The 26,076-nt window shown below is 42.2% G+C and overlaps 1 protein-coding gene and 1 pseudogene across 2 annotated transcripts in view; one reads left to right on the plus strand and one right to left on the minus strand.

Annotated features, from left to right (window-relative positions):
* kcnd2 (potassium voltage-gated channel, Shal-related subfamily, member 2) overlaps positions 1 to 26,076 on the minus strand; it is a 177,787-nt gene that overhangs the window by 59,193 nt on the left and 92,518 nt on the right. The gene's annotated exons all lie outside the window — the stretch shown is intronic.
* LOC148829692 (uncharacterized) lies at positions 9,140 to 10,849 on the plus strand (annotated as a pseudogene).

The following is a 26,076-nucleotide window of genomic DNA, read 5'->3' on the forward strand; positions in this document are numbered from 1 at the left end:
GATGACTTGGCATTTACTGGAGTAGGGATGGTGATGGATTTCTTCCACAGAAAGAAAGGCTTAAGGACATTAGAAAAAACAAACTGAAACTTTGCACAGCTGATCTGCACAAAATTGTAGAACTCTTCTGCACACATTATCTGGACCTACGCTCTTTCTCACATTGATTTTCCTAAACTGTTTAGGCACCTCTGCTGAATCAATTTTAATAGACTCACCAGATACTGGGAGGTCAGTATTACTGTATGGATTTCAAAGGGGTGTAAAACACATAATAATAATAATTTTCCAGCTGTTGTCCATTCATGTCAGTTAACACAGGAAGAGTAGTACCCTTACTCTTCTGGGTGACAGTAGCCATGGATTTAATCCCCTGCTATGCCAACGTGGCATCTCCCATAGCCATGATATTTTCTGTTTTTATACTTTTCATCAAAAATGATTTCAAATGCCTTTTCCACATTCACTTTGGGGTGGATATAAACAACTGTTTATAAAAAGCTGCAGAAACTCTTGAGGGTGCAGAGAGATGCTCAGGCAGTCAAAGTCATGCGTGAACACACTCTCACGGATGGTAATATTTCGACAACAGTGGTTATTTATCATCAGACAGACCCCTTCACTTCCTATGCTTACAGCGTCTCTGTCCTGTCAGTGTAGAGAAAACCCCTCTACTTCGTCTGCCTCTACCTCATCAAAAGCCCCATTGTCCTTTACCATCTCATCAAGCCACGTCTCTGTAAAAGCAAGTATGCCGGCATCACGAAATTTGTGCAAGACGTGCACACCGGCATGCAGCTCTCCCAGGATAGTGCCTATCAAGGACATAATATTAGACAGAATCATATGCGTGAGTAGGGGGAGTTTAACTCTAACCCTAACCTTCTTGCCGCATTTACACTTTAATTTGTGATTTAAGAAATATTCTGTGCATAACACGGAATATCTTGAGGACGTTTGGCAGGGAAGGTTTTTGAAGACTGGAGATGGGCTAACCTTAAGGATAAGAGGAATTCTTGGCTATATTTCAAATCATCGTCACCATCATGCAACACATTCCAGCCATTAACAGGCAGTGCCAGGGAGTTCACAGAAAGCAGTAACATCAAAGCAATTAGCTTAAGTTTTAACTTCATAAGTTTGCCAATCATTTTGCATTTCTAAGCATCAAAAAAGTAATGTACTGTAGCAGCAGAAAAGAGAAAGGACACCTTCAAAGGCCCAAAGAAGAGATTAGCTACCTTCTAAACTAAATAAATATAACCTGTGGTTAAAGTTCTCTGTAGACCCAGATGCCATAAAAAAGGCGAACCTATCAGCTTATTCTAAAATGCACTAAGCAGGAAAGGCTGTTTAAACCGAGGAATTCTTCACTCAGAAAATCCTAAAAAACACAGAATAGCAACTTCTCTCAGCAAGGTTCAAATACTTAGCTCCAATCCAGTCTTTTCATATGATCTTGAACAAGGATCTCTCGCTTGGCATGCTTTAAGTTCTGTCCTCCTGTCTTTCCTTCTTCTGTCTCTGTCTTCTCCATCTCTTGTGGTCTGTCCTTTTTTATCCTACACTTTTACACTTTTAATCATTTACCCAGAACTTAATTAAGGTTAACCAGATAATTGATGTGTTCCCGTGGAACAAACAGCAAATTTTGTGGAAATAATTTCGTAGGAGTATTTCAAAAATTGTTTTGATGATGTTTTTACAAAAACAGCAACTAAGAATTGGATGAATATGATGAAACAAGTAGTACCTTTTTCACTCTAACATTTTAAATTTTGTTGTATCCTTTACTTTGTATAGTTGAATTGGAAGAACAGTGCCTGTCTATGTCAGTATCAAGAAATGTAAAGGACTCCAAAATACAACATACAAATGTTTGTTATAATGTTCTTTGCATTGTTCTTTCTTAGAGAAATGAGTCTCTTTCCTAATTGGTAAAATCTGCTGCTGCTGTTGATCACTTCAGGAGATTGATCAAGTGCCCAATGAATGCTCCAGACACATGAATTTAATTTCATGATCCAAACAATGGCATATATCACCACCTTCAACATTAACACCTGCTATGTTTGGTCATTTTTATCAATGTAATTTATATTTTGAATGTTAAAAACCAGAAATTCCCCACAGAAAAACAAAACAACATCACAGAGAAGGTAGAAGATCAAGAATAATGGAGCTTAATATACATTATCATAGGAATGCCAATCTTTTGTCAAAGTATATGGTCTTGAATGTTATTGTGCATTTTTAAAATGGCCATTGGGATCAATAAAGTTACACCTTCTATATTTTAACTTCTTAATTCCTTGCTCTAGTATTTCCTTAACACACTGGTATTTTATATTTTCATGGCTTGACTGATTAGCCCAATAAATCACCAAGCTTTGTGACTTTCAAGCTACCCAATGAAGTGGCACTTAACATACCAAGTAGCTCAAATAGCATGGTGTCAACAATAATGTATAATATAATCAGCACTTTAGAGGGCTTCAACATTAAAAGCCTTTTTTTTACATTACTCAGTATGAGATTTCATACCACAAAAAAGGTTAATGTTGAATTTGCAATACTTCTACATCAGACAAATACAAATTTGGTGACAATGTCTGGTTTATTATTACTATATACAGTGTTACCTGCCTAGCTGTAACAAACAGCTAAAGAGGTAAATTACATGTTGTTCAAATGTAGCAGTATTTTTAAAAACAATTTGAATGGATAAATGCTTTTTATTTTTTCCAGAACTAAAATCACCTAAAATAGTATGCTGTTACAGTACAAATATGGTAAGGTGAAATTTATCATCTTCTCATAGTTAATGTAAAAACTGAAAGTATGCATGTATTCAATTGGACAGACTTAATTTTCTTTTTCTGTGCTGCGCTTTAAATTTAGAATCACCAGTATTCTTTTTGTTATACACATTCGACTTGGAATCACCGATTGTGTATTTTTTCTTATCTCGGCTTGCGGCTACAAACCCCGCGACTACACACAGGGGACAACGAAGAAGAGTAGGCAGACTCCTCCGAACCGCCTACTTTCAAGCTGTGTTACTTTAAATCTGTGTAGTGACCTTAGAAACTGCTAGTTAGAATTAATAAATCAGGGAAACGTTGATATCAGTGCCATAAATGTCACAGAACATATTGAATGTAATTTCTGCTGATAATGATAGAACGAAGAGAAAAACATTAATTGGACCCAAATGCTATATTTAAAATCAGGCTGCCAAATTACAGATACAGTTCCTCCTGTTGTTATTGTTATATTATTAGCATTCATATGGTGTAGTATTCTATATTTTGACGTATTCATACATTTTGCTACTACAGCAGTTTTAAAACTGAACATACACAAAGTGATTTTGTGGTAACCAGACAGAAATGCAAAACAAAAGTTTTATTAAGATATGAATTTAAACAGGGTTCTCATTAAAGCTCTAAAGAAATGTTAACAGGGATATTTTGATGTTCATTTATTCAGCTTGTATCTGTACACAATGTGCTACATCAGTAATTAATCTTTGCATTTGCTTTCAATTAAATTTCCAAAGCAGCAGTCATCAATAGGTAATTATTGTTGTCACATAAATGGATGACGATTCTCATATTGCATCTGAAAATACCAGTCCTTACTTGTTAAAACAGTTGAGGGTTTATTCATTGGCTATGGCACTCTGCGCAGCTGAAATTTGTATGCTGCTGAGGCAGGGTTCTGTTGGCTGCTGTTATTCCACTCACTGATGCAAGACAGGACTGTAATCAACATGAATGTGAAATATTATAGCTTAGGTATTTTTTCAATAGGGAGCCTCTTCTAGATCACTCTTTATATTATTGTATAGAAAAAAACATGAAATCCCTCTGTAATCTAGAAAATAATGATAAATAACCCCTGTATGATGGTAGAATAAGGCCTCTGTCAAACGTATTCCGTTTTTACTGCCTTTTTTCTCTTGCTTAAAGTACTGAAAGCCTTTAGAAATTATTAATCTAAATTTTCTGTATGATGACCCATGAATTAGGAAATAAGTATTACAACAAGATTAAACAAACATTTCTTGTTATTTTTACATGCTCACGTGTATGTGGCTGAGTATGTATTAGATTCATGGAAATTGTAGTTCACTGTAGTTATAAAGCTCTGTATATTACATACCTGTAATATATGCTGTACCGTGGTTTACAGTCATCTAAATCTTTCCATAATGTTTACCAGAAATATGGTATTTTGTTAAGTTCTAACATCCTGTTATTAATTTTGATGGAATCTGTGTTCAAAGCTTATAATATTGGCTTTTTTAAAGTCATGTAAGAGTGATTTTGGTATTGATCCACCCAGAGCAAACCTACTATACTTTATTGCTTATACAGACATTGAGCAGAGAAAGCAATGGGTGAAACTTTGTATATGACCCCTGCTTGGATGTAATTATAGGGTCTTCATGAAATCGACTTCTGAAACAATACCTTAGGCCTCCCCTACTCAATTAGTACAACCTAGAAGTCACTTTGTGCCTTTTCATTATTCTAAAACGGAAATCAATTAATATGGATATTTTATAAAATTGATTTAGAAATGGAAAAGAATAACTATCAATACAAAATAGGCTTAACAAGAGCAATCTCATTTTGATAGCAAATGATATTGTACCTCTTTTACCTTTCCTCTAGAGTGTGAACTATTGCAGACCAAAAACTAAATGCCTTAATTTTAGAGTAATATATTACTTCTAATAGCACATCACTAACATTAATAACTCATAATACTAATGTAAACATTCATAATGGAATAATAGGCATTCTGTGATAAACAGGCAAGACATTTGTTTGACCTTTGGCAGTAATTGATGTTATCATGTTGAATAGTCTGGAAATTGCTTTGAGGTTTGAAAACAATCTATCTAATGCAGGAGAAAAGCACCTATCATCATATAAAAAATGCTAGTTTTGAAAGCACAGCGATAATTATATGGTGCATTTAAATCATAATTACTAATTTATGAGCTATCAAACACCTGGGGTACTGCTACGTGACTTGACATATCTATAGGGTTGCTTTATCTCCCTAATAAAAAGTTGTAGGGAGAAGATGGAATTGTTTTAAAAAAAAATAAACATGAATTATCTATGTAAAAGTAATGAGAAGCGAGTTATATTTTTAAATTAGTATTGGCAAAAAATATTCTCCACATACACATGAGAAAATGATTGTAGCTCATTGCACAAAAATTGTGTACCTGCATTACTAAAATTGTTTTCCATCATTTACAAATCTGTCGAATGAGGAGGGACTTTTAACAATGGATTCTACCAAGCCAATACTGTACATGTCATTGACATTTCTGACTTAAATTAAAAGTGCTATATTTGCGTTATGTTTACCACTGAGATCTGGACTCCTGCCTGGGAGTTGGTAGTCTCTCTTTCCCTCTCATTTCCGTAATATGACACTTGGGAGATGTGCGAGTTATTCATCTTTGTGAAAGGGTGAGAAATGCTGCTCTAACCGTTTAATCATTCTATTGTGATTACAGTGCTCTGACACTCATTAACAGAAGAGCATGTCAGGTATCAGTAATGGTTTTTCAACTGCAGCTTTAAAACATTACCCATGTGATAACCTTGCTCTATATGAGGACACTGAAACTAATACAGCAACAATTCCATACTAGAAATTAAAGAAAAGAATCAACTCAGTTTCACGCAAATGGAGAGAAACAGTGAAACGTCTAAACATTTTTTTTAAATCCACTGGAAAGAATGAAAATGCTAAGTGTCTACTTGATGAAAAAATATATCTTTTACACATGAAACTAATTTTCTATTAAAAAGAATTTGCATCCAAAACCACTGTAGTAAGGTTTAATACTCCAAAACACTCATCTAATTAACTGCACTCATTATAATTGGTGTAATTAAATTTATTGGCCAGTGTATTTTGTAAAAAAAAAATGATAAAAGTACCTAAGCTTCAGTTTGGTTACATAAACTACAGTTGTGCATAATACCTAAATACTGTATGTTGAACAAATATGGGTTATATAAAAGTAGTTCAGGTGGGTAGCTATGTCAGCATGCGTAGGCTGCAGAGGAACACGTAATAGGTTTATTCCATGCTGAAAGCACCTGAAGAAGGCTCCACAGCCGAAACATTGTGTTTTCTTTCTTCTCCTTTCAGCATGGAATAAACCTATTACTTGTTCCTTTGGTTATATAAATATACTTTCATTTGCAAGTATGCAAAGGGAAGTTGTCAAGGAAGCTGATACTTTAGTTTTATTATAAGTGTTGCTGTTACTTTATCTTGGTTTTATGCTTTATTGCTGTTTTAAATGATCCTGTTTCTTAAAATAAAATCAGCTTTCTCAATGGGAAGCATTTGGCAGTATTAAAGGAAACTGACCTGTATGCTACTGGGACATACGCCTTTATGTAGCTAGAAAAGAGGTATGCATCTGCCAGACAGCAGTTCCTCTTGATTTCTATATTATGTACACCCCCTACGAAAACAGACTGTGAAATTGACACAGAAGAAAAATAGCTTTTCCACTAAATTAATTTGAGGTTTTCAGAAAAAAATAAAAATGCACGATGAGTAAAATAATTTATTGTACTTCACACACATAAAATGGAAATATATTATAATTTAATATTGAAAAATAGATCATATGAAAATGTTCATTTTGTTTTACTGTGTGTAATCCAATTGAGTAATATTGAAGTTCTTATTATTTATCTCCTTTGATACTGAAGTGTAGTCAACACAGGACACATTATTCAAAACAGATGTATATAATGCACTGACAAAATCAGCTCCACAAATTTTAAAACGGCTTTATTAATACAGGTTTGTATATTTTTAAAAGCAGGAGCACGCAGTTCTAGAGGGTTGCTGTGTCTGCAAGTATGCAGTCCACTTGACCTCTTACTTACTTAGTTGTTCTAATTATTTCTTAATTGGAAGAGTTTAACACCTTTCACTGGCCCTATAAGAGTTGGAGATGTAAACAAAAATGTGAGATCTGCTGGATTACAGCCATGCAGGTCTGCATTCCCTCCAGCTCCCTCTCCGTTTCATGTCTTGTCCACATGCTCAATTGATTCAATACCAAGACTGATTTTACATGCAACTGTTCCTATTCGCAAAGGTAGAATAGAAAGGTAGGTAAGGTAGGAAATGTAGAATGCCAATCGGCTTCAATTTAATATATCATGACAATACCTTCTCAATATTTATTAAAAAATATAAACTGATGATCATTTCAAGTAGTAAATATAACTAGAAATCTTAAAAAAAACACAATGCATCACAACAAATAATGCAAATGTTATGAGTCAATTTTAGTCAATACAAAACAAAACTGAAAATGGCCAGATTTGTCAGAAACTATTCCAGCTGGTGTCATGTCAACAAGGCTGGTCAGAGAACTATAGTGATTGCAAGCACACTCCAGGAGAATGTGTGTTGCCATACTGGAAGGTACACAGACGTTCAGAATACTCCCCTCAGCAACACACCCCTGCCAGCAAGCACAACACAGCACGGCAATATAACCTTTCAGCATTTTGTCACCTACTTTTAGCTGTCGATTATAATACTGTAGCGTTGCAGGTTCTTTTCAGAACTAAAGAACAGTGGAGACGCGATTAACCAGCCAAAACACTGACTTTATTTGACAACCACACAAAAACCAAACACAGGATCTACACACACATGAGGAGACTGACGGAACACGTACACATATTTAGGGTGGTAATTACCTAACAACACACTACACTTTTACAGGACTACACAGGGCACTCGAATTACTAGGACATTATTTACACAGGTAGGGTCAGCCGCTGGTCATCGTGCTGACCCTCATACTCTCCCTGGCTACCACTCCCAGCATGCCCCGCGGTACTACGAGCGCCTAGGGGCGCTTCCTCCTCACCACCAGGCGAGGGCGTTACACTGCCCCCACCTGAAGCGTCTGGCGTCTCGCCGACGTCGAACACCCCCCTCAGGCTGTACTCGTATTCGGCCAGCTGCTGCGGAACCCTGCGTGAGCGGCCGCTGCGCCGCGGTGACGGCTGGCGACCCACGGACGCCCCACTATCGGCCGGCTCCAGCCCCGGCTGCTCCTCCAGAGCCTCCCCACACGGCTCCTCCTCCCGGGCCCGGTAGGGGGCCAGGCGGTCTCGGTGCAGGACCACCACTCTCCCCCGTGTTCGCAACCGGACACGGTAGCAGACCTCGCCCACCACCCCGAGTACCTCAGCGGGCCCCTCCCACGACGGCGCCAGCTTAGGGCTGAGGCCTTTGCGGCGCCGCGGGTTGTACACCCAAACCGAGTCCCCGGGCTGGAAGGCAGGCCCCCTGCAGCGCAGGTCGTAGTACCGCTTCTGCCGGACCCCCGCCTGTGTCAGGTGGGTCCGTGCAAAGCTGTGCACCCGCTGCATCCGCTGCCGCAGGTCCCACTCGTAGTCCGGTCCAGCCGGCGGTGCCGACCCGTCTCCGGGCGGCGGGCCGAAGACCAGGTCCACCGGTGTTCGCATTTCCCGGCCCAGCATGAGCGAGGCCGGGGTGCACCCGGTGGATTCCTGGACCGCGGTCCTGTACGCCCAGAGCGCAAGGGGGAGGTGGCGGTCCCAGTCCCGTTGGTGCCGGGACACCAGGGTGGCCAGCTGGGTGGCGAGCGTCCGATTAAACCGCTCCACCAACCCGTCGCTCTGGGGATGCAGCGGTGTGGTCCGCGTCTTAGTGATCCCCAGGCGCTGGCACACTCTGGCGAAGACCTGGGACTCGAAGTTACGCCCCTGGTCACTGTGTAACTCCTCCGGCACCCCCAGCCTGACAAACATCCCCTCCAGCAGTGCATCGGCCACCGTGGGGGCACTCTGGTCCGGGAGGGCGTAGGCCTCCGGCCACTTCGTAAAATAATCCATGGCCACCAAGACGTAGCGGTTCCCGGCCTCAGTGCGCGGAAACGGGCCCAAAACGTCCACTCCCACCCGCTCCATAGGAGCCCCCACCTGGTGTTGTTGGAGGGGGGCCCGGGAGCGCTCGGGGGGGCCCTTCTGTGCCACGCACACCGCACACGTTCGGCAGTACCGCTCCACGTCCCGGTGGCAAAGACCCCAATAAAAATGGCCTCGGAGACGCTGCAGGGTTTTTTTACCGCCGAAGTGCCCCACGCCCGGCTGGCCGTGCACCGCTCGGAGCACCGCCCCGCGGAGCGACCGAGGCACCACCAGCTGCCACCGTACCTCGCCACTGGAGGGTACCCGCCACCCCCGGCGCAGCACCCCGTCCTTTACCTCCAAGGCCTCCCACAGGGCGCAGAGGGCCTTGACGGACTTTGGGTGCGGGGCGAGCTCCTCTCGCGTAGGCCGCACTCCTGCTGCCCTCCAGCGGAGCACCGGCCCCACGTCAGGATCAGCTGCCTGACGCTGCGCCAGGTCTGGCAGGCCCACCCCCAGCGGCCCCTCCCGGGCCGTGGCCGCGGTGCTCACCCCCGCCACGGGGCGGACAGCCCCCTCACGCTGCTCCCGCCGGGCGCAGTGGTGGCAGTCCGCGGCCTCGCAGGGGCGCCGCGAGAGAGCGTCGGCATTGAGATGGCGAGACCCCGCACGGTGCACGACAGTGAAGTCGTACTCCTGCAGGATCTCTATCCATCGCGCCATCTGCCCCTCCGGCTCCTTAAAGTGGAGCAGCCAGGTGAGGGACGCATGGTCGGTCCTCAGCCGGAACCGGGTCCCGAACAGGTACGGCCTGAAGTGGTGGACCGCCGCCATCACCGCTAGCAGCTCGCGACGGGTCACGCAGTAGTTCCGCTCAGGCCTAGTCAAAGCCCGACTATAGTAGGCCACTACGCGCTCCCCATCCGGCCCCTCCTGCGCCAACACCGCGCCCACCCCCGAGTCACTCGCGTCGGTATCGAGAACATACGGCAACCGCGGGTCGGGGTAGGCCAGCACGGGGGCCCCCACCAGAGCTTCACGCAACCGGCCGAAGGCAGTCTCACAGCCCGAATCCCAGTCAAAACGGCGGCCCTTGTCGGTGAGGCGGTGCAGCGGGGCAGCGATGCTGGCAAAATCCCGGACGAACCTCCGGTAGTATGAGGCCAACCCCAGAAAGCTGCGCAGCTCCGCGACGGTGCGTGGAGTCGGCCAGCCCCTCACTGCGGCGACCTTACCTGGGTCCGTAGCCACCCCTCGCGGTCCAACAACATGTCCCAGGAAGGTCACCTCCCGCCGCAGGAGCTCGCACTTGCGGGGGTTGAGCCTCAGGCCAGCACGGCGGATGCAGGCCAGCACCGCCTGGAGGTTCGTCAAGGCCTGATCGAAACTCCGGGCATGGACCAGCAGATCGTCCAGATACAACACACACTGGTTCCGCGGGACCGATGCCAGCACCCTCTCCATCAGCCTCTCGAACGTCGCCGGGGCATTGCACAGGCCAAAAGGCATGACAGTAAACTGCCAGAGGCCCTGGCCGATGGAAAAGGCCGTCTTCGGGCGAGCATCGGGAGCAAGCGGTACCTGCCAGTAGCCGCAGCGGAGGTCCAGGGAGCTGAACCAGGTCGACCCGGTGATGTAGTCCAGGGCGTCATCTATCCTCGGCAGGGGGTAGGAATCTTTCCGGGTGACCTCGTTCAGCTTGCGATAGTTGACGCAGAACCTCCACGAGCCGTTTTTTTTTTTGACCAGTACGGCTGGCGCCGACCACGGGCTCGCGGAGGGCTCAATCACCCCCGCTGCGGCCATCTCCCGGATCTTTTCCTCGGCGGCGGTCCGCTTGGCATGAATCATGCGTCCCGGTGGGATGCGGATGGGCCGAGCGTCGCCGGTGTTGATCTCGTGTTGGACCAGGGCAGTGCGGGTGCAGTCCTCATCTCTCGCCGCAAAGAGGTCTTCGTTCTGGGCGAGTAGCTCCTGGAGCCGCTGCCGCTGGTCCTGATCGAGGCCTTCGCAGCTCCGCTGGAAGAGGTCCTCCACGGCGCGCCTCGCTTCCACGCAACGCTCGGCCCCCGCCGCTGCCGCCTTGTCTGGCCCCTCGGCTGACTCGGGAGCAGGATCCGGCACGCTCGCTCCCCGGCTCACAGGCCTGGTCTGCCCCGGCGACTGACGCCGCCGCCGCCGCCGCCGCCTCTTGTTCCCCCGGCTCCGGCAAGCCCGCGTCTCTCGGCCTTCGCCGGGCCTGCCCTCCACCAGGTGCAGTCGCTCCCCCTGCCACACCAACTCCTGCCGGTCCAAGTCCAAACTGGCCCCCACTCGCTGCAGCAGGTCCAGCCCCAGAATGCAGTCCTCCTGGATGGGTGCGAGGTAGCAGGGGTGGCGCACCGTCGCTGCACCCAGACGGAAGGCAAGCACCTGTTTCCCCCGGACTGCAGCGAGCTGTCCCGTCACAGTCCTTAGCCGCAGGCTGGAGGCCTCCCATCCTGGGGGGTTGGTGCCCTCGGTGTCGGGGAGGACGCCCGGTCGGAGTAGGGTCACCGAAGAACCGGTGTCGAGTAGGGCCAGGCAGGGTTGGTCCTCGATTCGGCATTGGAGGTACAGGCCTCGGCTACAGCCGACTCGCCCCACGGTGGCGTGAGGGGCACCGGTTTTTACAGCGCTCTCCGGAGCGGGGGTTGAGGTGTTCAAGGGCGGCCTTCCCCGCGCTGAGCCGCCCCGTTCCCGTTTCCCGACGCCGATCGGGGAGGACGAGGCTCGGGTGCCCGGCAGAACCGGGCTCGGTGTCCTCTTCTTCCCGCAGCGGTCGCAAATCAGCGTGCGGGGCTGTTCCGCGGGGGTCGCTGCCCGGGCTGGCTCCTCTTCCCCCTCGCTGGATCCCTCCGTCGCCGTCTCGCTCAGCCGGCAGGGCGCACTGCGTCTGCTGGCGCTTCCAGTCACCCCGAACACGGTCTCAGCCCGTGTAGCAAGGGCCAAGGCCTGCTCCAGCGATGTTGGCGCGGCCAGCTGCACGTGGCGCCGCAGCTCCTCTGGCGAGAGGGCCTTGAGAAAGGCCTGGAGAGCCATCTCCCGCTGCGCCTCCCGGGGGAAAGTTGGGTATCCTCGGCGGGCAAGGAACATGACATCCGCGGCGACCGGGCCCAGTCGCTCCCCTGGTCGGCGCCGCCGCAGGGCCAGCCTCTCCCGCATCAAGTCCGGCGCCTCCTCTACACCGAAGCGCAGCTGGAGGGCTGCCGCCAGCGCCGCGTAGTCGCCTCTGTCTTCCTCCGGGACGTCCAGGAGCACCTGGCAGGCCGCTCCTTCCAGCGCCGCCGCCAGGTGGCCGGCCATCTCCGCCCGGCTCCAGCCATTCGTCCGGGCCGCGAGCTGGAACTGCGCCTCATAGGTTTCCCAAGGCGCTTCACCATCGTAGCGACCTGGTCGCACCCGCGCCGATGGGTGTGGGAATCGCTGATCGGCTCCGGCAGGGAGGGCATCTTCTCTCCGGGGCAGCCGCCCCAATTCTACTGGCGGGGCCACTACTGGGTAGCCCTGGTAAGGGCTGTGGCCACCTGTCGCACCCAGGAGTTGCTCAGGCTCCCTATGAGTGCTGCCGATGGGTTCTGCGTCTGTCAGCGTCAGCCGGCGCTTAACAGAGTCGGATAATGTCTGCCACGAGTTGCTCATTCATCCCACTTCTGACACCAATGTAGCGTTGCAGGTTCTTTTCAGAACTAAAGAACAGTGGAGACGCGATTAACCAGCCAAAACACTGACTTTATTTGACAACCACACAAAAACCAAACACAGGATCTACACACACATGAGGAGACTGACGGAACACGTACACATATTTAGGGTGGTAATTACCTAACAACACACTACACTTTTACAGGACTACACAGGGCACTCGAATTACTAGGACATTATTTACACAGGTAGGGTCAGCCGCTGGTCATCGTGCTGACCCTCATACTCTCCCTGGCTACCACTCCCAGCATGCCCCGCGGTACTACGAGCGCCTAGGGGCGCTTCCTCCTCACCACCAGGCGAGGGCGTTACAATACATTCAGCCCAAATCATATCATCCATCCATTTTCTAACCACTTTATCCAATACAGCGTTACACTGGCACAACACAAGGCAAGATACATCGTGAATGGGAAGCCAGTCCATCACCCTGCTGATAGCAACAATCTGAGAATGTGACAGAGCACCTTGAGTCTCTACAGCTAAGGTTGCTAGACAGTGGAGAGAAATGTAAGTAAATATTAAAGTAAAATAGCAGCATGATATATCTTTTGCTCTATTAGAGTGTCTTATAAAGTCTCTGAAGCTTTATAAGAGGAGGAAATTAGATATTAAGGGCCTCAATTACAAAAGGTTCTAATGCGATTAGAAGTGTGCAATCCAAAGATGAATGGCACATAATGAAAGGCTGTGTTCACAAATCATGAAAAGAAATGTCTGGAAGCCCTACAAGATGTGTATTTAATGATGTCTATGATTTCACATTCTAAAAATGCTAAATGCTAATGTATTATAATAATCATAATAGATTTATGTTCACAAAAACATTTCTAACTGTAAAGTACCTAACGTGTGTGCATGTCTGCAGTGGTGAAAGGTGTAGTGAGCTGTGATTCTTCTTTTTAAAACTGATCTTACAAAACAACATGGGAGACATAACAACATAACCTATCTAAACACAGGAGCGGGTTTACGCTGTGCACACAGAAAAGGCACGATTGACAAAGAAGAGAGGAAGAAGTAAGATCCAATACTGGAAGGACAGAGATTTCTAGAATATAATATCTAGAATACTGATCATATCTCATGCTTGGCTAATTAATTTCATTGAACTATTCTTCTGAAGTGGCAAGGTATTGATTTCATTAAGAATTAAATGTTATTTAAGATTTATAATCTTTCTTTTGCCTTGATTAGACAATAACCCAAGCATTTTAGGCATCTGTGGAAAGCACTAAGAATGCAGCTGAAAGGAGCCTCCCTAATATGCAGCATATCCAGGGACTTTAACAAAAACTAGAACATCATGAATAGAGTCACTGTCTATGGTAATGATATGTCAGTGGTAATTGTATGTCAGTGGTAATGATAAATGTCCAACATCGGTATCTCTCAGTCTGGAACACACTCATGGGAGACCATCTGAACTGATACTGGGTCAGGGGTCAAAGTCTGCAGATCCTGCAAGGTGGAGAGATACACTACTCCTGATGAGCTCAAAACCAATTTACCATGATTTCCAGCTTTAATGGTTGCTGTACTGTATAGCTCATTTTTTTTGCTCCAGTCTCTCAATCGAAACTTGGCAATCTGACATCATGTACGGGACCACGTGACTACAACCAATGTCTGAGGCAGGAAAGTGAGCTTTAGATCAAAGCACTATGCCAAGAGAAAACGATTTTGTACATAAACAGAATTCTAACCAAGGGAAATTGTGAGTCTTGCGAATTGTAATTTGTAAATTGTAAATTCTGTCTGATCAAAAGAATACAGTTGGACCCTTTTTATTCACAGCCTGAATTTCAGAGTATATTCAGTAACAGTGCTACACTCTGAGACAAACCGTGTTCTCCCCCACTTGTCTAATTTGCAGTAGACCTGAGTTAGATGCTGTGCTCAGACTGTTTCAAAAAGCCAAGTTCAATGCAGTGCTACCTCTCCTGGAAGCAGTTTTCAGCACAAACTTTCAGCTGTTTCCTGACACCGAGCAGTAGTGTTCTAACACAGTGCAAGAGGAAGCAGCTTACTGGATCCAATCTGACGTGCTCTATCTGTGATGGACCTTTAAACTGCTTGATGTTTGAAGTTATGATGAGTATACATTTAAATGTTCACATAATCTTGAGAGTTAAACTATTATTCCAAACCATTTGACAACATTTAGTTCACAATAGTAAATCAACATTTATTTCGAGATTATGAATGTGTTTAATTATACAGGACTGATGAAACTTCTGAGTTAGACAATAATAAATGTTCACTAAGAATATGGACATCCAAGAATCCAAGATGCTTTGTGAATGTTTATTGAGTATTTAAGTATAAGACAACCATTCATAAGAATGGAGGAAAATTCCATTCAGAGAGAGTGAAATGAGTGCTAGCTGCAAGGGTGCAAATGGGGTTCAGGTGTAATGAATGCAACAAAAATGAGAGACAATACAGTAGATGTGCAAGAAATATATAGCAGAAGTCAGTAGTAATCGTTATTCAAAACAACTTGGTATGATTGGCTTTGTCTGTTAACTATCCCAGTTATCCAATTTCAATAAGGAACTTTTATAGTTGATGTATGTTTAACCCTGATGGTATTAACTCCTATCTCTGTACTACCTGAGAAATGATCAGCCAGTTGTATCATAGCAAATGGATTTATATATATATACTATTACTCTTGCTGGTTTGTTATGCTATTGTTTAGTTTTGCTATTATATTAATAGATTGCACGGTATTGTATTCTCCTACAATACATTGCTTTTTATTTTGCCTGATTGATTTCTAATACCCATAAGATGCTGTTGCAATTTCTAATGGTCCCTGTAGAGTCAACTACTACATGAGGGACAATCACTTTGTGAAAACAAACTCACTGATGGATAATACACACATCTTATGTGTAACTTTTGCAGACAAGTTGTTTGTTAATGGAGGCCCTAAATGTCAAAGGGTCTGAGGTCGCCCTGTCGAGTTTAACTGTAAAACTGCTGCTAGTTGCTATTTTCTTTTTTACAGAGCCAGAGATTTGTTTCTTCAATTTACAACGCCAGCAGTCTTCTAAAAAAAGCCAATTTAAAATTATTCATCATTAAGGAATGAAGCTTGTAAATCATTTGAAAATCAATGGGCTTTTCAAAAGTTCCACAGGTTCAACCCATCAAAAGACTGGAATTCATCCAGAAGGAAGAATATCTTTAATTAGTGTAAAATTCAATTAAGCCCATTGATGTCAACGTAGGTGATTTTATCACCACGCAATAAAATTCAATGACATTCGAAGAGGACTGCACAAATAAAGGCATTCTTTAGGGAAGCAATTGATTACAATGTGAAGTCAATGTTTTGGGGAGTGTAAAGATTGAAGGTTAGTGTCAATGAGCAGGCAGACCACAATCCAAATTGAAATAAAATTTACTATCATATGAATATGTGATAAATATATTTTGTTCTTGATAGCAGCTTGTGCTTGTGCTTTTTGTAGGCTGTTATGCAGAGCCATAACATCCAGTGGAGAGCTGTGCATCCTGACATTTGGAATGAGGTGTTCATATGGGACCATCATGGTAAAACACAAAACAGCAAAAAGGCATTCAATAGTGATGTATTTTGTAAGCTACTTATTCATAATGTAATACTTTCACTAAAAGCCACATAAAATGTGAAGGACACAATTAATTCTCAAAAAATTAACAACTTTTCCTGAAAGACATCATCACCAGTATCCCAGGATGCAATGTTTGTCTTGTGATTTAACAAGATACTTTGTAATGGTAATATGAGCGCAAAAATTACTCACTCTGTTGAATCTGGTTATTATTATAATAACCATTTTAAATTATAATAAGCCTTTCTATGTTATCATACACAAACCTAATGGCATTATTAAAATAATTGTAGGAGATTATAGGAGAGCTGCATCAGCATGCAAGCTGTAAAAAATTGTTTTGGCTGTGGAGTGTTCTTAAGATACTGTATGTGTACTTCCACACCTGAAGGAAATATTATAAATATTCTGACATCTGCCTTCTGTGCTATGGCTCTTTTTTTCATTTTGAGGTACACCAAAAGGTAAGTTTGAAGGCTGAGAGGGCAGCACTGATGACAAAACATGCCTTTTCACAAGTGTAATGTGGTGGAAAAGACTTTTTATCTTCTTTCCGTAGAACTGCACAGTTTCTGTATTGAGTCTGAATATGAACCTTTCACTGTATCATAACAATTCACAGAATTCCCTAAGGAAAAACAAATTGATAAACTACTTTTTTAGCCTTTAAAATACAGCTTTCAAAAACTGGAAAAAAAACTTCACAAAAATGTTTAAAGCGATTTACAAATTATTTCTTATATGTCCCACTTCTGTAAAGAAGCAAGAGCATTACAAAGGCTAATTGTTTACCCTTCCAATTAAACACTCTACACATTGAACTGGCAGAAGGGGGACAAATGTGTGCTTAGCAACTTTGCTCTTCACATGTGAAAAGATAAATAACTAAGTAAGATGAGTTTAATAGGACATCTTAATGGAATGAAAGACCACAGCAGTTTTTAGTTCTGCATGCTGGGTATTTATGCAGTCTTAATCACTTTTACACAGTATTTAAAACTACATAACATAACAGTGATTCGCATGCATTGGTATTTCTTATCCCTTTAAACCGTTCCTAAATTAGAAGTTTAGGTTTAGAGTTAAGGATTCTTATGCAAACCACCAAAATTGTATCATGTGGTGTTAAATAAGCACAGAGCACTGATAAATAATAAATATATTTATTACAGTATGATAATATAAGATTGTAAAACCAACAAGCAACTCTGGGTCTCAGCACTTGCTTTGGAAAAGTCTCTCATTTTATATGATGCTCAGGATAGAGATTATCACACATACGTGACACCCAATCCAAACAGAATTCAACCAAAAGTCAATGCAAAAAAGTCACTTTAAGTGCTATCTATGTCAATTTTCAACATGAACAATCCAATTCTATATGCTTTCTCATTAGATCAATTATTTCCAAGCTTTCCCATCCCATTTTTGTAAAAGTATTTGTATTGAATGTTAAATGAATAAATTATCAACCATTCAAATAAAAAATATCAGTATAATGCTTTTGAAGAAGTGTTAATTTCATTAACCTCATTGGTCTATGAAAAATGTAAGTGCTACTGTATGTTCAGAGCATTTCCATAGAATTATGAGAAGAGTGAAAGGGTATCATAATTTTTAGGTCGTACTGTACGTATATGAGATAAAACATTTGCTGGATTTAATACAAAAATATCTGTACTGGAAATATTGTCAACAAGGTAGAACTCACATCATAAAGGATATAATGACAGTTACGCACAGACTTTCAATGACATATAGGGTTGTATATGTAAAATAACAAAATCATGCTGTACATTTCTTCTTGTTCTCTCTCTTCTTTAATCTCAAATGAATAAGTGCCCTGGAATGTTTAATAATTGAATACAAAATGATTATATATCAAAACTGGTAAGTAGAGTATGGTCAAAATAAATGAGTAATTTCTTAACAACGTAGAACATTTATTTCCTCCCTTCCGGTAAAATTACATTGGAAGAATTTATCAGAATTGTTTACTCAAAATCTATAGAGATCCATTGCTATTGTAGTTCATAGAAAATTACAGTAAATATGGGGCATTTCCTCTCATATCCCAAAGACATGCTGGCAAGGTCTGATTGGCTATTCTAAATGTCTAAATTGTCCCTTCCTCTTTGGCCCTATGATGGACTGTTGCCCTGAGAGAGAGCGAGATTTGAGTACATTAAGTCTTACCTTGCTCTCTATGCTCGGGCTTACCATGAACCTCATGAGGATAAGATGTGTTCTCTGGTGGTCTGATAATGGACGGAGCAAAATATAATAGTGCAGGACAGAGGAAGGAAGTGTCCAATGGTTTATTCACAAGGCCACTTGTGGTGTGTTCAACAGCCGAAAAAGTTTGCATATGACTATCTAACTTCAAGAACCAAAGTATTTTTAAGGAAACAGTCCAATTTGCATCAACATTCCCTCTTTTTTTATTATTACAATTATTACATTTCCACTTTGCCTAATACTGCTCACAGTCTTGGTTCCTTCGTTCTATAAAGATTGTATTGACATCTGACCCAATCCCACATTTTTCTTAAGGCATCATAAAACATGCATGGCTGATTTGTGACAATCATAGTTCATGAATATTTTTTTAAAGAAGGGATACAGCTATCAGAGAATGTTATAAAACCTATTATCTGACAATATGTGTATTACAGTACTGGTTCAAATGCATTTGGACAGATGTCAGTCCCATCATGCTGACAGAAACAAGAAAAAAATATTCCTCAGGGTTTAAAGCTCAATATCTGTTTGTAATAAAATATTTTTTTCACTAATAGACCTTGACATTGATGAGTTACACTAAGTTACACTGAAGTCTGATGACAATGACTACTAAAAAATGACAAATCCAAACAACAGGATATCCTGTGCATCAAAAAGACTTTTCACTCACTGCAGATTCTAGATATTAAATAATTATTTTGATTTATTAATCATTCATTACTGACCCTGGTACACAGTGAGGTAAAGTTTTTGGTTGTCATGTGTATTATCCTATGCCTAACAATGCGGCTTGCCATGTCTCAGAAACTTTTAATTAATGCGTTACATACGTTCTTGATTATGTGTTATGTTTCTTTTCCTACCATAGATCATGGAATACACTTGATATCTTCTTGATTTGTAAATGCTATGGATGTGTCCCTTATTTGTATTACTGACCTGAGCTGTATATTCACTAGTTGTGCTCTATCTCTAGCTCCTTATTTAGATGTAACGTGCTTCGGACCAGTTGGTGATTGGTGACTTCTTATTTGTATTTATTGTACTTGACTTTCACTTTAATAGTATCCTCCAATGGGAGCTTCCTCTTACTATTTTTCTTGAAGAAAAAGCTCATGACTAATGGGTTCATGGACTCAGTAAACCTAGAAAGTCAGCTGTCCCTCTTATTCCTTGTGCTGTGACTAATTTTACTGACACACCACTAATCTTCTTGCTTGATTCCTATTTTGACATCCATAATAATCTTGTATTGGCAATTTTATGTTCCTATACTGTAGGTTTTTTAAAAAGTCTTCAAAGAAATTTTCAACTTCATTTAAGCTGTTATGTCACATAAACATTAATGTCTTTGTATCTCTTAAATTTATGATCATTTTTTAAATTCACTTTGTAGTATTTTTAATCTCAATTATGCGCTTCTTCAGGACCCAAAATCTCCTTGCATCCATTGGTGTTTCCGTGGCAACGGAAAAGATGCTGGCTGTTTGGTTTTATCTAACTTCTTTATTGTGCCACATTTCACAAAACCCTATGATGCCTCGCTTGATTCATTCACATGCTTTCATTTCAAACAATACAGTTTTACCACAAAGACTTCTTTGACAGTACAAAAGAGCCAGAATCAGTATCATACAGTAGTTGTGGTCATATCTGCTAGAATCTAAAAGTTCTAATGTACTGTACGTCAAGAGAACCCATTGTCACACTCCTAACGTGTTGAGGTAAGAGAAATAGAGTTTTGAAAAAACAGTTAAAATGGAGTGTAACAGACCACCAGAGAACACATCTGAAGAAAGAAAAGACTGTGAAGAGTGCTAAAAGGCAAACAAAACACAGGAAAAAACAGAACAGAGAATAAATAAATGTAGAGGGTAAAAAAGGCTCAGATAACTGAAGCACTAAATTCAAAGCAGTATTCAGTAGTTAGGTGAGATACTAATGAATGTGATAGAGGGACTAAATATACAGTATGTGAAGAGTTTGGCATGACTAGCCTAGCTGAGGAAAAGGCAGCCTAGGCATGAGGACAGGCAGCCCAAACCCCCTCACTATTACAAAGAGGGGGCTAGGGAATTTCCTGCAGATGGGGAGGTGGTGGATGCAAGAAAGGTATGCGAGGGGTAGATTCGGGTGTAAGACATATACAGTATGTATACAAGTGTGAGAGATTAGGATCTAAACATTTTACCCAACTTTTGTTATGAACTTCATATGGCAGAGCAGAAAACATTATCTTTCAAAAAACATTTAGGTAGCAGTCTTTTTCTTTTAAAAGGTTTAAGAGGATCCTACTGATCCCAGTGCCATTCACAGAACACACTGACGTGAGGCACAATATGTTGATATGAAGCAGCTGACATTTGCACCCCTTTACATTGTAAATGTAAATATAAACCTTTATATTTCCTCAATTCCGTCCTCTGAAATGGTTCCTATGAAGCACTAAGGGATGTATTTCCTTTAGTTGTATAGTTAATGCATCCAATTAAGCTAGTATATTCATTTTCTCAGTTAGGTTAATGCTTTAGCCTATCTTAAGCTTGGCTGTATTTAAAGGGATTACCATTTCCCTCTGCATAGCTCAATCAGGGATATGTCTCTTCTCTAATACTGTTTGCCATATACATTATTATTTTTAGAAGATCTAAGGAGCCAGATTATTGAATTGGGTAATGGGGTAAGTATAGACAGCCTGATTAAAGCAGACCTGCCATTTACAGTCTACATGGAACTTTGCTTTTACACAAAATCAAAGATTGAAGTCTGTGTGATCTGTTTCCCTGTGTCTTTTTCCAAATATTTGTTGATGACACATACTGAATAGAATGAATTATTGGTTCTGTAAATGTGCATTCTGCTAATTACTTTTTTAATCAATTTTCCATACTAAAGGTTAATACACAGTTAATAAAAGTTTAACCTTACTGAATATTAAAATTACAGTTATGCTGGATTACAATCTTTCCTTTTATCATGTTGAAAAGAAAATAAAAAAAACTTGAAAGTTATGAGAATAAAATAAATGTTGTGGTCCGTTTCAAAATTGACTCACAAAATCACTATGATCTCATCATAGATGTCCAGCACAGTTTATTGCCAAAGTAAGTTAATTGGTCTTCTGTTGGTGGTTAATTGATTGATTATGGGGTTTAAGCCTTGAAATCTAGCACTAGTTACCTATCCAGAAATCGAGTTAATATTTTTGGAAATCAATCCTTGGATAATTTTTAATTTGTGTAAAAAATTCTTTAAAAGTAAAATTAAAATCTTTCTACAAACTGATGCAAAGCGCATCAATCCCTTTGTCTGCCTCACCCTCTGTAACAGTTGTCACGTGAGGCTCCCATAGAAAGAGTATTTTAAGACCCTATGCGAGGCGGCAAATCCGGAAAGGAATAGAGAACGGAGTTGAAGGAAGACACACAAGGTTTATTGGTGCAAAAATGAAGGGTGGGTATACATTGCAACAAATTCAGGGAGGTCCACAGGAGAATCAGGAAACAGTCCATACAGTATGTCCATTATCGAGAGATCCATCCAGAGACAAAACAGGAATAGACACGAAAAAACAAAAACCAGGAATAAGGGGCTTCGTCCCAGGCCCCAGGCTCAGAAGGTCAGGGTAACTACTGCTGGTCTATGCCCTCAGACTTCCTTGTGAAGCCTGGTGGTAGTCGGGCCATGAGACAACCATTTTACAAAGCTGAGCCCCGAAGGCTGGGGGAAGAAAACTTGTATACGACTTAACTAGACAGACCAGGAAGTAATAATTAAAAGGACTATCTAGAGATGATTAGAGTGCCCTCTGGAGGAGGGGATGTCGACTGTGACACCCTCTCCCTGGCCTGGACCTGAGGGCCAAACCTTTGGAGAACTTAATGTGTATCTAGAAGGGAGAAAGCCAGTAAAACCAGGGAATGGAATTGGAAGTCTCCAGAGCTGAGCAACCATTTTCTTAGCAGCAGCAAAGCCAAGCCTGCCTCTGTTACATAGATAAACCCAGTTCAACAAAACAAATCCTGGAGAACAAGAAGGGATATTGATTGTCAAAATACTATATGGAGTTGAAGACACCTGCCCACAAATCCCATACTGTATCTGTGCACTCCCAAATCTTATAAAAAATAAGGATGAAAAGAGACTCTGAGAGTATAGGGCACACTTGAGATGTCAATGGGACACACCTATTAGGAAATTAGGAAACATCTCCTAGTAGTCAAGTATAGTAAGTTCTGTGAAAAAGGCAAGTGGCTGGCTGACAGCTCTCTACTTCTGTGGGGGACTCTGATGATAGTTTTTCACCTCCAAACGAGACATTCAACACTGCAAGCTAAATCAGAAGATCATCCAAATGTTCTTGACAGTGTGGTCCTGACCAACCAAAGAAATAGCTTTGTGGTTGGTATCCATTCCTTAACAGCAATCACCAAAGAAACTAAGACAGTGACCATCAAATTCAATTGAAGATTCAATTAACATTTATGACCACTTCCTGGAATGGCCAACCATACCGTACTCTGTAGCTAAGAGGCTTTATGATCAATAATAACTGGTATTAATATAGCACTTTTCTTCCCAAAGGATTCTGAAGAGCTTCACCTAAAGGTGGGCACCTCCTTCATCTACCACCGAAGTGCTGCAACCACCTAATTAGTGTGTAGCAGCCATTATAATAGAGCATTCTACTACACAACAGATGAAGTAGACATGAGAAATTGCTTTATCAATTCAATCAATAGGGGCCTTTAGGTAGACCTGATTGTGCAAGCCTAGAGTGGAATTTATTACATTCCATGTAAATGTGCTGACATACAGTATGTCAATTTCAATTGGAGCCTATGAAAGAGAGGAAGTAGCATTTTCTGCATTCATGCATTAGCTTGTTCAGCAGGCCCAATGCTTGGAGAGTATTTGCACTACCACTCTGCCAAGAATAATGCCATTCATGAGCTGCAAGGGCTTTTCCTGGATAAATATATATATAAATAATGAGATTTCAACTACTGCTTGTGGAGGATGTTCAAAATGTCATCCTATTCAAAAATCAGGTTTACTATTTAGTTTGGAAAGTATCAGCTGGTGCTATCCATTTTAGTCAGAATCTAAGAAGTCTACATGGCCAGTCATCTCAGCATCTATACCAAAACCTTAGCTGCCACACAACTCACCTTCTAAACATTTTGCCGTTTCCTCTTCTCTTTTATAAGGTAAGTCAATTGAGAACAAATTCACATTTACCGTGACACCATTGTTCAACCTGAGGACCCATTCATGCACCATTTACTGTAGTGATTTAAGTGAAGTACCTTGCTCAAGGGTACAAAGGCAGCATCCCACCCAGAGTTTGAAACAGTCAGGAGTCCAGTGCCTTAACCATTATATCCTTATATTATTTGGAAATATTTTGTTTTCCAGATTATACCATATTTTGAAATACAATCCCTAGTTGAATACATCCAGAGAGGCAAGCAGGGGACTACCATCCCAAATCACCCATGAAGCACATGAAGCAACAAAATTCAAGGTGTTTGATCTTAAACGTTGTTGAACATTTTGTAAGACTTCACAAAGAATATTCTTTGAAGAATAAAATGAGTTACAGTGCTTTACAAAGAACCTTATTGGTTATTGGATATTTTTTACTGTCAGAACATTTTGTGAAGTGTATTCTAGTAGTTACAGATTAATTGTTAACATATTAGTGTTTATGCATACAACTGGTTTAGCTATCAGGATTCATTGAAAGGTCTGGGATTGTCAAGTCTTTTTTTCCTTCTTGAAATCTATCAAAAGAAAGGAAGATAGGATGTTAAATATATTAGATTGGTCCTGATTGCAATTTACATAAACAGCACAATGTCAAGATTTTTATTTCAGATTTTTTCTCAGTATAAGATGCTCAAATACAATTTGAGAAACAGCTGATAAAACCTACAATTTCTATCCTATTATCCATTAGAAAACTATGACATAAAAAAAAGTAACCACAATTTTCACGTTGTAGCGTCGAGGCTTATTAATAAGAAAGAATTAAGTGTTTCTGAGCTTTCCCAAATTAGGCCTCATCTCTCTGTTCATCTCTGTGGTGCAGCCACAGAAAAACTATTCATGCAGGCTGATTTAGGATGTTTTCTTTTGATAAGGTTTCCTAGGACAGCTCCCAAAGGGGGATGCACTTAGCTAAGCCTGGCTATCATGATCAATGGTCATCCATTGGCGCCTATCTGTTTAGGGAGTGCCAGATGGACATCTGGACTGCATTCCTAAGTGTCAGGAGTAAGTGACTCATATCTCACCTTGATCAACCAATCAGGGACTGGTAGGGCCGAGTAACCCACGTGGGACTCTGATGCCCATGGAAAATTCAGCCAATGAATGAGCTGAAGTTCCTCCAGGTAAAAACAGGCAACACAGAGAGCCTGTGAGATTCAGAAGAGATTCAGTGGACTTCTGTGGACTTTTTCGAAGGGAATTCTAAAGGAGAATTCCAGGGCAGGACAGCCCAGGAGCAGAAGGCTCCCAAGGGCAGGACATTCTCGCAGCGCGCCTCCTGACCATCCTGAGACTCAGCCCGGACAACCACGGAACGGCCAGTGTGTCCGAGTGCCAGAACTTTCCTTTGTTCTAAGAGTCTAGAGCGGAGGTTGCCAGAGAATAACCAGAGGATCCACCCGAGGTTAGCACCAGCAGCAGGCCTCGTGAACAGGTCGGAACTGTGGACAGCTGAATCACTATTCAGAACTAGCTCTTCATCAGAAACGAACCGGTCCTCTTCCTGACTTGCTGGGACTCACAGTCATCTTTTCTCCTGTGCACAAACTTTGCTAGTTAAAGCCAACACTAACTAGCCGGTCAGTGAGCATCAGCAGCGCACCATCGCAAGCCACACAGCACAGCCTGGCACGGAGCCAGAGAGCGCGGATTGGACAGCAACAGCCTGCAACTGCTTCTTTGTGCCCGCAGGAGATCTGAATCCCCAGAAATTAGATGAGTATTCAACTTCACTGCATTACAGCTCGAGAATTCAATTGTTATCCCAACCAGTTGATATCAATTTAATTCCTAAGAGTTATGTACTTGTTTCAAGTATCTAATGTAGAAGTTATAACCAAGTTCATTTATGAAACGGTCTAAATGAATGATATACTGAACGTATGTCCTCTTGATATGTGTAACACTTCGTAACTGATTGAATATATATCTTTTGTATTCTGATAACCCTCTCGATAAGATCTGTTAGGTTTAAGGCATATTCTATGTATTAATAAATGTATCCTCGTGTATTAGTACCTGTGTGTGTGCGTTGTTTGAGTTATGTCGCATGGTTGGATTCTAAAGCCATCAAAAGAATTAACTTTGTGATTTACTGCTACAATTAATAATTGTCACAGTAAATGCCCAAACCCTACAGAACTGGTGCCTTCAGAGAGCCACTACATTACATTTTGGCTATGGCAACGTTACATATTTGGCGTCCCTGAACGGCTATGAAACATTACAACGTGAATGTACCGTATATTCACCATTACTGGAGATAAACAATGTTA

The sequence above is a fragment of the Atractosteus spatula genome, chromosome 8, assembly GCF_055471065.1.
Source record: "Atractosteus spatula isolate fAtrSpa1 chromosome 8, fAtrSpa1.hap1, whole genome shotgun sequence".
In the NCBI taxonomy this organism is placed as follows: Eukaryota; Metazoa; Chordata; class Actinopteri; order Semionotiformes; family Lepisosteidae; genus Atractosteus; species Atractosteus spatula.